The following is a 16570-nucleotide window of genomic DNA, read 5'->3' as shown; positions in this document are numbered from 1 at the left end:
AGGCATGCAAGAGGGCACACTGCTCACTGTCTTAATGCCCGCCTGAGGGCACACGACAATGAGACCGCCTCACTTCCACTTCTCAGACACATCGCTTCCCAAAACTGGCCCCCTAGAAATGGCCCTGGCACATGCCTGCCAAAACGGCTTTGTGTGAAATTCTCAAGGATTAATGAAAATATTGCTTAAAAAATTACATTGGCCAGGTGTCGTTATTCTCAGCACTCAGGAGGCAGAGGCAAGAGGACCTCTGTGAGTTCCAGGCCAACCTGGTCTACATAGTGAGTTTAAGGCTACACAATGAGACCTGTCTAATATATATATATTATCTGTCTGTCTGCCTGTCTGTTCATATGCATGTATAGGCCAGAGGTTCATAAACCATCTACATTCTCTCATTAGCCTGGAGGGCTCTGAGCACACCAAGCTGGCTGCCCACCAGGCCCAGGGTCACAAGCCACAGCCAGCTTTGTAACATGAACTCTGGGGACTGCCTCGTACTTGTAGTGTGGAAAGCACTTTGCTAACTGAACCATGCCGCCACCCCCAAGATGGCTGTCACACAGAAACATGCAGAACCTTGACCGAGCTGGCAGAGAAGCGCCAAGGATGGTTTTCAGGCGCTTCCCGGTCCTCTGCCTCCAGCCTGCTGTGTATGGAGCGTCTCTTTTATGGTCTGTGAAAGGCTTTCTCCTAGCAGCCTCACCTCCCTGGCCTCAGACAACAAAGCCGGCTTTGCTGTTAGCACAAAGTGCTTGTTGCTTTCTTGATCCCTGAGAAAACCAGGATCCAGAGAACAATAATGCAGGCCTTTTTCCTGTTCCAATAAAAGAGAGATGACACAGAGGCCCGGGGGCGGCAGCTCCCCGGAGTGTTTTGACAAAGAAGTCATCACTGTAAGCACACGGTAAACAAGCTCAGGGCCCATCACAGTGGCTCTGCCTGCCTGGAGTAGCTGGCAGGCGCTTAGCCTTGCATTCAGAAGGCCTCGGAGCAACCTGTAGTGCACTGCCTGGTCCCAGGCCTGGCGCACAAGCCCTCGAGAGTCTCCACTCCAGCCCTGGAAGCTCCTGGGAAAGACACAAGTAGAAGCTGGGATTCCTGTTGCCAAACGTTCCGCAGGCCTGAAGAGGGGCCTGGGAATGGTTCTGCGGTTTTGCCTTTCTGGGTGATTTTAATGAGTAGCCAGATTCAGGAATGTGTTTTAGAGACATCTAAAGTATTTCTCCTTCTTTGAAATCTTAAACCTCCCAGACAGAGCCAATATCACCTCCCACCCGGGCCTTACCTCTGCTTCTCCTAGACATTTTCTGAAGGAACCCAGGCCAACCCGAAACCATGCCAGCAGGAGGCTTGGTGTCCGAAACCAGGGGAAGTGCCAAAGGGCACATACGTGTGTGTGTGTGTGTGTGCGTGTGTGTGTGCGTGTGTGTGTGTGTGTGTGCGTGTGCGTGTGCGTGTGTGTGTGTGTGTGTGTGTGTGTTGTATATATGCCTTATGTATAATTTTTTTTTACAAATGCACTCCATGACAAAGTTTAATTTATAAATTTGACATAAGGGATGAACGAATAGTACTCTAGAGAGATGGCTCAGCGGTTAAGAGCAGAGGACCGGAGTTCAGCTCCCAGCACCCACACTGAGTGGCTCAAAAGCCCTGTGTCTCTAGCTCCAGAAGTTCTGATCTCCTCTTCTAGCCTCTGTGGGCACGATACTCGTATGTACCTGCCCCTCCCACACATACACACATCATTAAAAATAATAAAAATAAGCCTTTTGGAAAAAGAATTAACAAACAATAATAGAATAGATTATGAGATAATATAATATGGGTTACATGAATGTGGCCTCTCTCTAAATATGTTCTGTATTCACCCTTTTGGGGAGCATGTGAGGACAAGATGCCTGCCTGATGAGGTGGTGTGGCAGGTGTTTTAGGCACCATGGCCGTGTTTGACACCATTAAGGAGGAGGGTTGTGAAGCTGACTATGACCTGGCCAAGGACAGCTGCAGCTGGAAGAGGTACCTGTGCCTCCCTCCCCACGGCTTCTCACCCCTCAGAATGGGAGGAGAGGTGAGACCAACAAGGTCCCCGGATAAGCTTTGCCATGCACCAGCTCACAGGTCCCTGGGCAACCGGCAGGCAGTTGAGCCTTGGCCTCAGCGGCTGCAAAAGGGTAATGATCATCTCTGCCTAAGCCAACAGGGAGGACAGTGAGGGGTAGGAAGGCTGGAGGCATGTGCAGAGCCCCAGCACAACTATGCTGGTTACTCCCAGGCCTCCGCACAGAGTGCCCTCCCAGGTACTCCTCTGACTGGCTACTGGCCTTTGGCCACACAGTGACTGACAGCCTCAGCTCCAATCCAGCCACTCCTCTGGGTGTAAAGGGCGTGTCCTAGTCTCATTTCTGTGCTGGAATCAAATATCCTGACAGAAAGCAGCTTAGAGGGAAAGCGACAGTTATGTGTCACACAATTCCAGGTTGCAGCCCTGTTACTAAGAGGAAGCCAAGATGAGAGCTTAAAACATCACACCCACCGTTAAGAGCAGAGAGAGACGAATGTGCTCAAGCCGCCTGCTTGCTCTCAGCCAGTCTCCTCCATTCTTATATAACCCAGGACCCCCTACCCGGGGATTAGTGACACCCACAGTGGACTGAGCCAAGTGACAATTAAGACAATCCCCAGAGATACACCCTGTTGCACGAATCCTAAATGTTCTTAATAAAAACCTGGAGCCAGATATCAGGGTGATAGCTGAAAGGTCAGAGAAGCAGAGAAAGCCACAACCATCTCTTACCTCACCAACTCCTCAGCCTGAAAAAGAATTCCTGTCTCCTTCTACCTTATGATCCTTTCTCTGCCCAGCCATATCACTTCCTGTCTCAACCTTCCCAGTGCTGGGATTAAAGGTGTGTGATCCCAAGTGATGAAATTAAAGGTGTGTGTTACCACTGCCTGGCTCTGTTTCTCTTTTAGACTGAATTAATCTCATGTAGGCCAGTGTGGCCTTGAACTCACAGAAATCCAGATGGATCTCTGCCTCTGCCTCCTGAGTGCTAGGATTAAAGGTGTGTGCCACTACTGTCTGACCTCTATGGCTAACTCTGTGGCTGACTCTGTCCTCTGATCATTAGGCACCACATTTCCCCTTTTTTGTCTAAAATAGTAAAAGAAGGTTATAACTAATATATGAAAAACTATATACAATAAGTACAATAACCATATATAATATATACAGTCAAGAATTTCATTAATAATGTCCAGTCCATAAACATTTGACAAAATCATAGAAAATACTCCATTATTTATCCTATTTTGTTGAGTCCAAAATGGTGTACCTAATTCACTTTCTGTCCTAACTTGTATTACCAACCCAAAACTATCTTTTGATGTCTTTCAAACTTATACAGTTTACACCTCTTTAGTGAGTTTCTTTTCTGAATTTTTTAACAAGGAAAACTATAACTATAACTATCTAGTCTTCAACTCCATCAGAGACCCAAAAAGGAAACAGTATTATCTGAGTAAACAGGAAACACAAACAATTGACTTCCAAAAAATGTGAGAAATGACAGAAACAGCCAGCTACCTGGACAGTCACCCAAGGTTCCTCTGCAATGTTGGGGCATCCATCATCAACCTACAGGACTAGCATATCCAACAGACTCATCTGTGAAGCAGGATTTTCTGAAGGGCTGTCCTACTTTGTGTTGGCAAGATTCAGCAGCCCTTTCTTTTGTGTCCTGCTTGTCCATTTGGACAGCATATTACCAGCAATCCAGGCAAGGGCACTTTCTTGCCCAGTAGCTAACTTTTGCCACAAAGAAAGTAAACTCCATAAGAAGTTTCTTTGATGCCCATCATCTTCTCTGAAGTAGATTGGTGCTGCCAGGAGCAGATATGTCATTTTAAAAAATCTAAATTATTAAAATATCTTAAATGCCATATTCTGCAGATCTCTGAAATGTTTGAAGACCATCTGTCTATCTAAAATATATATCTGTTTGACCTTGAAAACATACCTAACCCGACTACAAGTTCAATTATAATAACTAACTGCTAACCTGCATTTTTTATTATCCTAAATAGTTGGTAATAATAACTTTCAAGGACTAGAAAATTGCACTACATTGTTAAATGAGCTGTATAGGTATAATACCTGAACAAGAGTAGAAATATATGTACTGTATGTTCCAACAAAAATAATCTAAAATTTGTATCAATATACATAATATATATACAATATACAAAATTCTAATCTAATGTAAAATATTTAAAACTAGTAGTTGCCTTTTAAAAGTAGATGCAATAATCTACATTTTATCTTATGTCTATATTCCCATTTTTTCTTTTCAGAGTAGATTAAGTAATCAACCCTTTTATTCTATCATTTCTATATTTTTTTCTCTTTTCTTTTCTTTTTCAAACAAGAACCCTAAATCTAATCTCCTTTGTTCACTTTTTTTCCTGACCATTACCAATACAACTTGTAACCAACCATCCTAAACAGTGGCAATTATCCATAACCCTTTAAACAACCAAAAACTACCCACCCCACCTCTTGGGAATGTGGGTGTCATGTTCTTAAATTTATTTCCTGCTGTCTGGGGGTAAAGGCACCTTTAGAGGAATCTGAAAAGAAAATTTGGAGTTAATTGTCAATTCCTGGGAGAGGTATCTGTATCATTTGTTGTCCAGTCTCTGCATAATGGGAAAGTGTAGGGCTTGTCTCAAGTCCTGACTAGAGTAGTCTGTGAGACTGTATCATCTCAGCTAGTCATCTTGAAATTGTCCTGAGCAGTTTGTAGTCCAAAGCCAATCTTTAGGTGTTGTTTGTCAGCTTGGTGGCATTATCATCATCCTGAAGGAATCATTGTTGTGGGGCCCCATCATCCTTTTGGAGACTTCAAAGGTCACTGTTAGGCGTGGACATGGTTCACTGTAGAAAACTGATAGAGACTCAAACCTGAAATCATGTACAGGAAGCTAGATGAAGCTTGTTTTCTAGAATTAGTTAATACTCTATATGGCCATTAATATCATGACAAAAGTTTAAAATATATATATTAATCTTATTAATTTTGATATAAAATTCATACCTTAAGAAAAGTTTTAAAGAGTCAAAATAAAACCAAAGAATAACGAGATTAGTGGAACTAGAATAGTCCCTCAATTTTGGTTTTTCTTCTGTCCCATATCAGATGGCTCTTCTGACATGATACAGAGATTTTGCATTTTCTTTTAACAAGCATGCTTGAGTTTAGAAAAGGACAAAGCCACACTCCAATCCAAAGCTAGCTTTAATTTTTAATTGAACTGGGACTACATAAAGACAATTTGCATTATGTGTCTATAGAGAACAGCAGAAACAAATATTTAGGAAGACTTATGAAATTTTATATGTGATATACATACCAAGGAAATTGACTCTTTTTGGGGGGACATTTTTTCTGAATGATTTGTCCTTTTTCTTCAGATGTCTCATTTGTCCAGTGGTCTTCAGATTCCTTAGCCTTCATTCTCCTGAAAGACAAAAACAAAACCTTTCCCCAACCCTAACTTTGGGGAGGTTCCCTTTTGGCAAGTTATATCTGATCAAACAAAAAGCATTTGTTAGTCCTATAAGTTAGTTTAAATTGATTAACTATCACCTCTTTTAATTAAGAGGTCTCTCTTGTTCAAATTGAACCTTTATCAATTTTGATGGTATCCATATCTTTTCTTCTCCTGTGGAAACAAAAGCAAAACCTCATCCCCAACCTAACACATATCCTGGTTTCCATTCTGAGATCAACACATCTTTAAAGTATACAGGCTGATTTAATTCTGTAGTTTTTTTCTATTGTCCAATGTCTCTCCACAGCTGTTGTTCCTTTCTCATTAGCATTTAGAAAATTCAAAGTTAATAGAGCATTATGTAATCTATTTCTGGGGGCCTTTATTACCCATTTCTGTTTATTTAGCATATCCTTTAGAGTTTGATTTGATCTTTCTATGACTGCTTGTCCTATAGGATTGTGCGGTATGCCTGTAATATGCTTTATATTTTAATAAGCAAAAAATTGTTTCATTTTACCAGAGACATATGCTAGAGCATTGTCAGTCTTAATTTGTGCAGGTATACCCATGATGGCCATAATGTCTAGCAAATGTGTGTTTACAGAATCAGCCTTTTCAGAACTCAGAGCAGTTACCCATTGAAATCCTGAATAGTTATCAATGATGTGGTGTACATATATTAATTTCCCAAATTCTATAAAATGAAACACATCTATATGCCAGATTTCACTCTTCTGAGTACACTTTGGGTTACTTTCTGCAGGTAGTGGAGTTTGATTGTATAAAGAACAATCAGGACAATTCCTTATAATTTCCTTGGCTTGTTGCCAGGTAATGGAAAAATCCTTTTTCAAACCTTTACTGTTGACATATTTTTTTTATGAAATTCTGAGTCCTCCAACACATTTCCTATCAATAATTGATCAGTCTCATCATTACCTTATGCTAGAGGGCCTGGCAGACCTGTAAGGGATCGGAAGTGTATTATATATAAGGGATAATTCCTATTCCTGATTATTTCTTGTAACTGAATAAATAGCTAAGTTAATTCTGACTCATCAAGGATAAATTCCACAGTTTCAATGTGTAAAACAACTCTTTCTGCATACTGAGAGTCAGTAACTATATTGAGAGGTTCCATAACATCCATTAATACCATCAGAATGGCATATAATTCTGACTTTTGGACAGAATTTAAAGGACTTTGATCCTCTTTTCTTAAATTTTCTGATTTGTAACCTGCCTTTCCTTGTTTGTTTACATCTTTATAAAATGTACGGGCTCCAGATATGGGTGTTTCCCATACAATGCGAGGCAGAATCCAATCAGCTCTCTTTATGAATTGAGTTCTATTGCTTTTGGGATATTTGTTGTTAATCTCTCCCAAAAAAATTACTGCAAGCTCTTTGCCAAGGTTCACTTTCTGCCTACAATTTGTCAATTTCATCATTAGTTAAAGGTACTATATTTTCTGCTGGTTCTTTTCCTGCTAATTGACAAAGTTTCAATTTCCCTTTTAAAATCAGATCAGAAATTTTTTCCACATATGTCTTTAATTTCTTACTCTGTTTATTTGATAGAAATATCCATTGCAATATAATATCTTCCCTCTGCATTAAAATTCCTGTAGGCAAATGTTTAGAGAGAAAAAATACTAAAATGCAATCAAGCTTCAGATATGAACGATTCACATGTCCTTCCTGTAATTTCTTTTCCACCAAGGCCAATTCTCTCTCAGCTTCATCTGATACTTCTCTTGGACTGTTTAAGTCCTTGTCACCCTCTAAGGAGTAAGAAGTAACAAAAAGCAGCTTAAAGGAAAAGCAAGGGTTATGTGCCGCACAATTCCAGGTTGCAGCCAATTACTAAGAGGAAGCCAAGATGAGAGCTTAAAGCATCACATCCATGGTCAAGAGCTCAAGAGCAGAGAGAGACGAATGCACTCAAGCTGCCTGCTTGCTCTTGGCCAGTCCCCTCCACTCTTATATAACCCAGGACCCCCTGCCCGGGAATTAGTGATACCTACAGTGGACTGGGCCAAGTGACAATTAACACCCAAAGACTGGTCTGATTTACACTCCTCTGTGGCCTCCTTCCATCCTTAGTACCACTGTCACTCATACTCCAACACACGTAACAAGCATGTTTCCTTCCACTCCTGACTCTTACATCCACTCCGACTTCTTCCCTAAGACTGGGGCGTGGGAGACCCACCTTTCCCACACCCACAAAGCACATGGACTTTGCCTTTTGAGAAAGAAGAACTGGGGAAGCAGGTGAACCACGTGCTGTGCACTGTACTCTCTGGGGTCTCTGCCCTAATCACCTCAAGAACAGAGCAATGGCTGTAGTGTGTCCACCTTTGAGCTGGACTTCCCAGGAATTCCAAGTTCTCCTCTCAGGTCCACCCTCAGCCCTCAAGAATCCATCAGAACTTCAACTGCTGGTTCTACTGCATGGGGTTGGTTGCTCTAACTTTAGAGGTGTGATTTTTCATGTATGCATAGATTTGGGTGGGGCCAACTCTCCTCCTTTTCCCCCACATAAGCTTGAAATTGTGTCCATGTCCTGTCTGTCCTCAGAAGGACTGTTTGTCCTCTGGAATTTAGTTAACTCGACTGAGAGCAGCCTTCCAATGGACTCAAAGATACCAAGTGCCTTTGTCATCCTTCAGCTATCTTCTCATTATAAAGACTGTGAGTGATGGGCTGGTGAGACTTCTGTGTTCTAGGAAGGAGACTTTCCATGGCCCTTCCTTGTTTAGAATAGAATAGAATTTAGGCAGTGTGGTAGTGTATGTCAGTAATCTAGGACTCAGGAGCCTGAGGCAGGAGGACCACTGTAAATTAGAGACCAGCCTGGGCTTCAGAGTGACAACTGTATCTCAAAAAAGGAAATAGAATTCAGATATTTTCCATAATCTGAAATATGTTAAACACATCTTTCCACGCAATTTTATTAACTGCACACCCTGATTATGCCGTGCTGATGATGTGATCCATTTTCTAATCTTCTTTAGACTTTACTTTTTAATTATGTGTATGCATGTGTGTGTGTGTGTGTGTGTGCAAACATGAGTGAATGCAATTATCTGTGGAGTCCAGAAGAGGGCGCCAAATCCCTTGGCACTGGGGTTAAAAGCTATGGAAGGCTGCCTGTCATGGAAGCTGGAAGCCCAACCAGATCTTTTGCAAGGACCCCAAGCACTCTTAACTGCTAAGCTGTCTCTCCAGCCCCAGCTTTAAATCTTAAAAGATGCTTTCTAAACACCACTGGACAATTTCCAATGCTCCTCTTCTGACAGATACATCCTGTTTTCCGTGGTTTTCTGCGCATCAGCCAGTGAGTCCAGAAGCACTGCTCAGTGTCAGGAAGAAAAGCAACTGATAGTTTCTTTGTCTTTATTATTTATTACATAAGAAACTTCAAAAGAGACTCTAAACATTTACTACAACTTTTCTATTTTATTACATTTATTTGTGTTTTTGTACACACGTGCCTGCCACAGTATGCATGTGAAGGTCAGAAGGCAACTTGCAGGAGTCAATTTTCTCCTCCTACCATCGGGAGTCCCAGGGGTCCAACTCAGGTCACCAGACTGACCCAACTCACTGGTCCCATTTTGTGATAGCTAATAAAAACTTGCTGGCCGGTCATGTGGTGCACACCTGTTATCCCAGCACTTGGGAGGCTGAGTCAGGAATAGCATACCTTCACTGCAGTGATGGACTGTGTCCCTGGAAGTGTACACAAGAATGAACACCTCCTTCCTGAAATTGCTTCTTGTCTAGTAATTTATTACAGCAATGAGAAAATATTTATGTAAAAGTATTTATGTAAAACTCATGGAGCTGGTCCTGCAAGGAAAACATGTTTGAATAAGAAAGCCCCTGGGTGCTGTCCAGTCCTCAGCCACCTAAGGAAGGAACCAAAAAGGTTTATCTCCACAAGCTAGAGATTCATGGAAGAAAAAGAAAGAGGATTGATCTCAGGGACACCTGAGAACCTCTGCCACTGAGCAAGGCTATGTTAGACCAGAGTTGAGGGCCAAGGGGGTGTCACAGAGTCATGGCACTAGGTTTCATGGAAGGCTATAAGCTGGTGACAATCTAATAGGAGTTCCCACAGATCCCCAGAATATTCCTGAAGACACGTTGTCCAAGAAAAATGTGCTGAGGACCTAGGACCCAGTTCATCTAGGTATGCTACCAAGCAGCCATTACCAGGGAAGGGCCATCCCAAGACCCCCAGCAGCACAGTAGCCCTCATTCAGGAATGCAGCTCTCCGGTGTGTGCTGTCTGAAAAATACAGAGGAAGCCAGGCACAACAGCACACATTAGTAACCCCAGCTGTCAGAAGGGTGAGGCAGGAGAGTGGCAAGTTAAAGGCCAGATCAGACTGCAAGGTAAACCCCTGTCTCAAAACATAAAGGGCACACTGGAGCCAAAGCCACGCTCCTGGCTTCTGCACCTTCCTAGTATTGCCTGCCATGATTCATCCTCCTCCATCCTCCTCCTACAGAGGTATGGACACCAGCCCCATGGTTTCTCCAAAGGGCAGCCTGTCAGAGAGTTCTGTGCCCACACAGGAAAGCTCTGTGTGTCCTGCTGCCTGCCACAGACTCCTCCGATAAAGCCACACTGGGAAAATCTCTTCCAGGTAACCGTGTAGCTGGGGGGAGTGTGGGTTGGCCTGGAGCAGTCCCCGGATGGGAAGCCTCGGCCTCCTCCTCCAGCCCACTTGACAAGCACAACTGAAATAACTGCTTTCATGTCGTACTCTGATGCAAGCCAAGTCTGGGAAGCTCCAAGGTCTGGTTGCTGCTATTTTCAATGGGTTAGTGTTCAATGGGTTTGACTGACCCAAAACCAAGCTATCCATCAACAAAAATGTATCGAGCACTTAACTGTTTCATTTCTTGGCAATGGATTCTTTTTTAACATATTCACTACCACTCAGATGCCAGCAAAGCCTCCAATAAAAAGAGACAAGCTGGGAAACAGAGACCTGTGACTCCAACGCTGGTGAGTGAGTCTGCAGTTTAACTTGTTTCAAGGGTATACACCTGAAGCCCAAAAGGTTAGCTTTGGGTAGACCCAGTGATCTTCAAAACATTAGAATTTGATATTGAGACTGTAACAATAACTCAGTAAAGGGCTTGCCTTGCAAGCATAAAAATCTGAGTTCAGGCTGCAGAACCTCCTTTAAAAAAAAAGTCAGGTGTTGGGTTGGAGCAAGTGCTGCCCTTCCAGAGGACCCCAGTTTGATTCCCAGCCTCCACACCAGACAGCTCACAACTGCCTGTCACTCCAGCTCAGTGGAATCTAAACTCTGACCTCCACAGACACCTGCACTCAGGTTTCACACACACACACACACACACACACACACACACACACACACACACACAAATAATTTTACAAATAAAATAATTTTTTCATTTTTTAAATTTTATGTATATGAGTGCTTTGCCTGCATGTCACCACATGCATGCCTGGGGAAGCCAGGAGAGAACATAAGATCCTATACTGGCAAGGTTTTTGTCAACAAGGTTTGTGTCAACTTGACACAAGCTAGAGTCACTAGAGAGGAAGAAGCCTCAACTGAGGAAAATCTCCTTGAGATCAGGCTATAGGTAGACATTTTCTTAATTACTGATTGATGGCAGAGGGTCCAGTCCATTGTGGATGGAGCCACCCCTGGGCAGGTGGTCCTGGGTTCTATAAGGAAACAGGCTGAGCAAGCCATGAGGAACAAACCAGTAAGCAGCACCCCTCCATGGCCTCTGCACCAGCTCCTGCCTTCCGGTTCCTGCCTGTTTTAGTTCCTGTCTTGACTTCCTTAAATGATGAACAATAATATGGAAGTGTAAGCCAATTAAACCCTTTTCTCCCCAACTTGATTTTGGTCATGGTGCTCCATCACAGCAATGATAAGCCTAACTAAAACAGATCTCCTGGGACTGGAGTTACAGATGGTTATGAGCCACCATGTAGGTGCTGAGAATCGAACAGGAATCCTCTGAAAGAATAGCCAGTCCTCTTAACCACTGAGCCATCTCTCCAACCCCTAAAATAAACCTTTTTTAAATGTTTTAATTTATTATTTATGTATTTGGGTGTTTTGCCCACATGCTTGTTCACCATGTGCTGGTACTGTGGCTCAAACCTGGGTCCTTTAGAAGAATAGTCTGTGCTCTTGACCACTGAGCCCCCTAAAATAAATTGAAGGAGAAGAAAACGAGGAGGAGGCTGAATGTGGTGGCACATTCCTTTAATCCCAGTACTTGGCATACAGATCTCTGTGAGTTCCAGGCCAGCAGAGCTACAAAATGAGACCCTGTGGAAATAAAATAACAGGTGGGAATCGAAACTATCCTAACCCTGGGGAAATAGAGGAAGGATGGTCCCTGGGGCTGGCTGGCAAGCCAGTATAGCCAAATCTGTGAGCTCCAGGTTCAGTGACAGGCTCTGTCTCGAAAGAAAAGGGAGAGAGTGATTGAGGAAGATACCAATGTCCACTTCTGGCCTCTACATGAACAATATGCATGCACACCCACACCCATACATAAATAAGCACACGCATACACAATGGCGGAGAGAGAGAGCCTGTGCGCTGAATACCAGCATTCCCGCCCCCTCTCTCTCTCTCCTTCCTTATTGCAGATGCAATGCCTTCTCTGTCATGATAGACTGTATCTCTAACTGTGAGCCAAAATAAGACCTTCTTCCCTTAAATTACTTTTGTTAGATATTTTGTAGAATCAGGAAAAGTAACTAACACAAAGACATGAAGTCTCTGGGCCTGGATGCCAGGGGCCACCTCTGGGGAACTAGAACAAGGTCTCCAGGATATAACAGTCTGCTCTCAGATGCAGAGGAGCCTTCTCCTTAAGAGAGCAAACCTGTCGGGTCAATCTGCCATCACGTAACTGGAGGGCCCTGCTTGTCATTCACACAGCTGCAAAGGCTGTGATGAATGGACATCTGCCTCCATCTGCGGTGCCTGGGGTCCATGCAGCATTTGCACTCTGCATGCTATGCAAACTACTCTCATCAGTCATGAGCGCCACAAGGGGTTGAAAGCAGGGCCATCTGCCTTACAAAAGACTCTTTGGGCAAACTTTGGGGGACCCTCCATCCATTCTGCTAAGAGTTTCTCAAAGCTGTACCAGCACCCAGGCTGTTCCTACATAGTCCGTTTCTTCCACTCTCCCTCTGAAAACTCAAGTTTTTCTCAAGGACCTATACTTCCTCTCCTTCCTTCCGTCCTAAGCTGACATCAGCTCCCACCCTATCTCACAGGGCCCAGCAGAGAAAACAGACCTCGCCTGAAACAACCCAATTCTGGCAGGAAGGGCCAGGAAGGGCCTTTGCCCAGGGCCCACATTCTAGAGAAGAGGCCTGAGGAAAGAATTCTCAAATGTCCCTAGAGCTAGAGCAAGGCTTTTTTTTTTTTTTCTGTTTGTAAGAATATGCATCACATGCTTGCCTGGTACTTGTGGAGATCAAAAGAGGATATTGGATGCCCTGGAATTGGAGATCCAGGTATTTGTGAGCCACTGGGGCTGGAGGTATAGTACGTTGTGAGCCACCATGTAAGTGCTGGGAACCAAAGTCAGGTCCTCTGCAAGAACAGCAAGTGCTCTTAGCCCCTGAGCCATCTCTCCAGCACCATCAGACAGCAATTCAAACATTTTAACATAAAACCTGAAGATAGGCAAATTTTATACTTACATGCTGAAGAATTATGGTAGGGAAATATTAAAAATGTATTTTCCAGAGCTAGTGAGATGGTTCAGTGTGTAAAGGTGCTTGCCACCAAGGTTAAGGACACAAATGAATCATTCCTGGACCCAAAAGGTGGAAGAGAACTGACTCCCACAAGTTGTCTTTTGAACTCTATACATGCCCTGTAGCATGTGAGAGTATATATCCATCTCTTACACACATACACACACACACACACACACACACACACACACACACACACACACACACATATACACACATGATGATAATAAGAATTTATATTTTTATGGGGGATGGACCTGGGAGAAAATGGAGGAGGGGTAAATATAATCAAAATACAATGTGTGAAATTCTCAAAGAATTAATTTTTTTTAATTATAGGCAGTAAATAGTTGCTGGAGAGAGAGCTTCTTCCATGGAACTGCCTTCTAGTCCTGCAGAGAACTCCAGCATGCAATTTTTCTGAGTACTCATGCTGGAGTGTTTTTGATGAAGCAACAGCTTAAACCACCTCAAAGTGACCCCAATGAAGTCATCAGCTCACCGAGCTGTACTTGGACAGATCATTTCTTTGGGCCATCATCAGCGCCTACCTGTGACAAATAGACATTTGTTCATGACTCCCCAGGAAAAGTCCCACCACTGCCTCCAAACTGCACCATGGACTGGGAGCCAAAACTTTAATGCCTGATCCTTTGGCAGACAATAAAAATCCAAACTATGGCGGCCCCAGACACTGGTGGGCCTGTACCCAGGGCTCCCCAAGGAGCCAGCCCGCAGCCCAGTGGACCAGAATAGGAACACATCTCTTAGAAACAGTGTTCCTTAGACCTGACTGTGCATCTGAATCAGCTGGGAAGCTTTTACACACACTATGCTTCATCTCCACCCAGACCAAATGCAAGTCCCAGGGTGGTCCAGGCATCCCAGGCCTTCAGACCAGATCGGTGAATGTGCCAATGTCAAGCCTGGCTTCTGGAGCATTAACGAAGCGAATACTGTATCACCCAACCTCGGGCCAGTGTTTTGAGAACAGCCCACCAGCAGTGAGCAAGATGTGGAGGAGCAAGCCGTGGTTAACCGCACCTTCCATTTTTACAGGTGCTCAGCCAAATGACTTCACCTGTATGCCGACACATTCTCGAAGCTTCCCAGCTGGGCATCCCTGCCAGCACAATGCTCCTTGTATCTCAGGCCAACTCTTGGCAGAGAGAAACTTGAGTCTCACCCTAAGTGGCCTGGCCCTCACTAGCTTAATGCCCTTCACCAGGGATGATTTCAATGCAGATCTTTCCCTGTGGTACCAGACACTCCTTCCTGCCGAGACTGAAGATGAGCCACAGTCGATTCTCCCCTTCCTCCTCTCCCTCAGCGGTTACCAAGCTCTTTCCAATGCTCTGGATTTTAACAATATGGAAAAAGGGGGCTGGGGCATATATGCAGAAGGATGAGGACCTGAGTTTGATCCCCATAACTCGTGTAAAAAAGCCTGGCGTGGCTGGGCAGTGATGGCACTTGGGAGGCAGAGCCAGGCAGATCTCTATGAGTTCAAGGCAAGCCTGGTCTACAAAACGAGGTCCAGGACAGGCACCAAAACAACACAGAGAAACCTGTCTTTTAAAAAAAAAAAAAATCCTGCCGGGCGGTGGTGGCGCACGCCTTTAATCCCAGCACTCGGGAGGCAGAGCCAGGCGGATCTCTGTGAGTTCGAGGCCAGCCTGGGCTACCAAGTGAGATCCAGGAAAGGCGCAAAGCTACACAAGAGAAACCCTGTCTCGGAAAACCAAAAAAAAAAAAAAAAAAAAAAAAAAAAAATCCTGGTATATTGGGGCTGGAAAGATGGTTCAAGGGTTAAGAGTACTTACTGCCATCATAACTCCAATTCCAGGGCATCTGACACTGTTTTGACTTTCTCCACCTCCTGCAAACATGTGGCCACGTGTATATACTCAGCTACACACACATAACATTTTTTTTTTTTTTGGTTTTTCGAGACAGGGTTTCTCTGTGTAGCTTTGCGCCTTTCCTGGAACTCGCTTTGGAGACCAGGCTGGCCTCGAACTCACAGAGATCCACCTGGCTCTGCCTCCCGAGTGCTGGGATTAAAGGCGTGCGCCACCACTGCCCGGCTCACACATAACATTTTAAAGATAATAAAAAGAAAAGAAAAAGTGGGGCATAGTAGTAAGTGCTTATGATTGAGCACTGAGGAGGCATAGAGAAGAGGGCCCTGGGACTTAACAATGGGCTAGTCTCACCTACTTGTGAGCTCTGGGTCAATGGCACACCCTGTCTCAAAATTCAAGGTGGGGCCAGGGAGATGACTCAGTTTGCTGAGTCATAGGCATGAGGATCTGAGTTCCGATTCCTAGAACCTGTGTACAAAGCCAGATGTTGATACAGGTCTAAGTGCTGCAGCTCTGAGGGGAAAGGGATCCAGTCGGGAGCCAAGGAATACCACAATAGCATATCACACAACAAACCTCACACAAGAATTTTATTGGGAAAGACACAAGAGGGTGGGCTGCCTCTGTTCAGGTGAGAAGCAGCAGGAAACTGAGCAGGAAACATGCTTATAGAGTTTCTTGAGGGCAGAGTTTTCCAGGGTGAAGATTCCCAGGATGGGAATTGGTGGGATTCCAAGTCCTAAATTTGGGACAAACTCAGGGATTGATGGGATTTTGAGCTCAAGGACTGGTGGGTTTTTGAGATGAGGGATTGGTGTGTTTTCAAACTGGAAGAGGGTCAGACCTTTAACCCTGCAATAGGCACTGGTAACAGTACTGTGGGGGAGACAGGAGGATCGCTGGCATGTGGTGGCTGCCAGTCTAGCTTCGGGCTCAGTGAGTGTAATGGCTATTCTTGGTTGTCAACTTGACTGCATCCAGAATTAACTAAAATGCAAGTGGCTGGGTACACCTGTGAGGAATTTTTTTGTTAATTAAACCATTTGAAGAGGGAAGACCCACATGTAATCCAGATCTTTTGAGGTGGAAAGATACATCTTTAATCTGGGCCACACCTTCTGCCAGCAGCCTGTATAAAGGAGATGGAAGAAGGAATCTTGCTCTCTTTACCTGCTTGCTCTTGCTCTTTCGGGCAAGTATATTACTTCTTTGGGATTCCAGTGCATATGGAAGACCAGTTGAAACATCCAGCCTTGTGGACTGTACAACTACTGGATTCTTGGGCCTTCCGTTGGTGGATAGCCATTGTTGGAATAGCTGGACCACAGCCTGTAAGCCATTCTAATAAA

Source organism: Peromyscus maniculatus, chromosome 3 (assembly GCF_049852395.1).
Source record: "Peromyscus maniculatus bairdii isolate BWxNUB_F1_BW_parent chromosome 3, HU_Pman_BW_mat_3.1, whole genome shotgun sequence".
Taxonomy (NCBI): domain Eukaryota; kingdom Metazoa; phylum Chordata; class Mammalia; order Rodentia; family Cricetidae; genus Peromyscus; species Peromyscus maniculatus.
The sequence above is the reverse complement of the archived record's forward strand: the minus strand, read 5'-3'. Positions refer to the sequence as shown.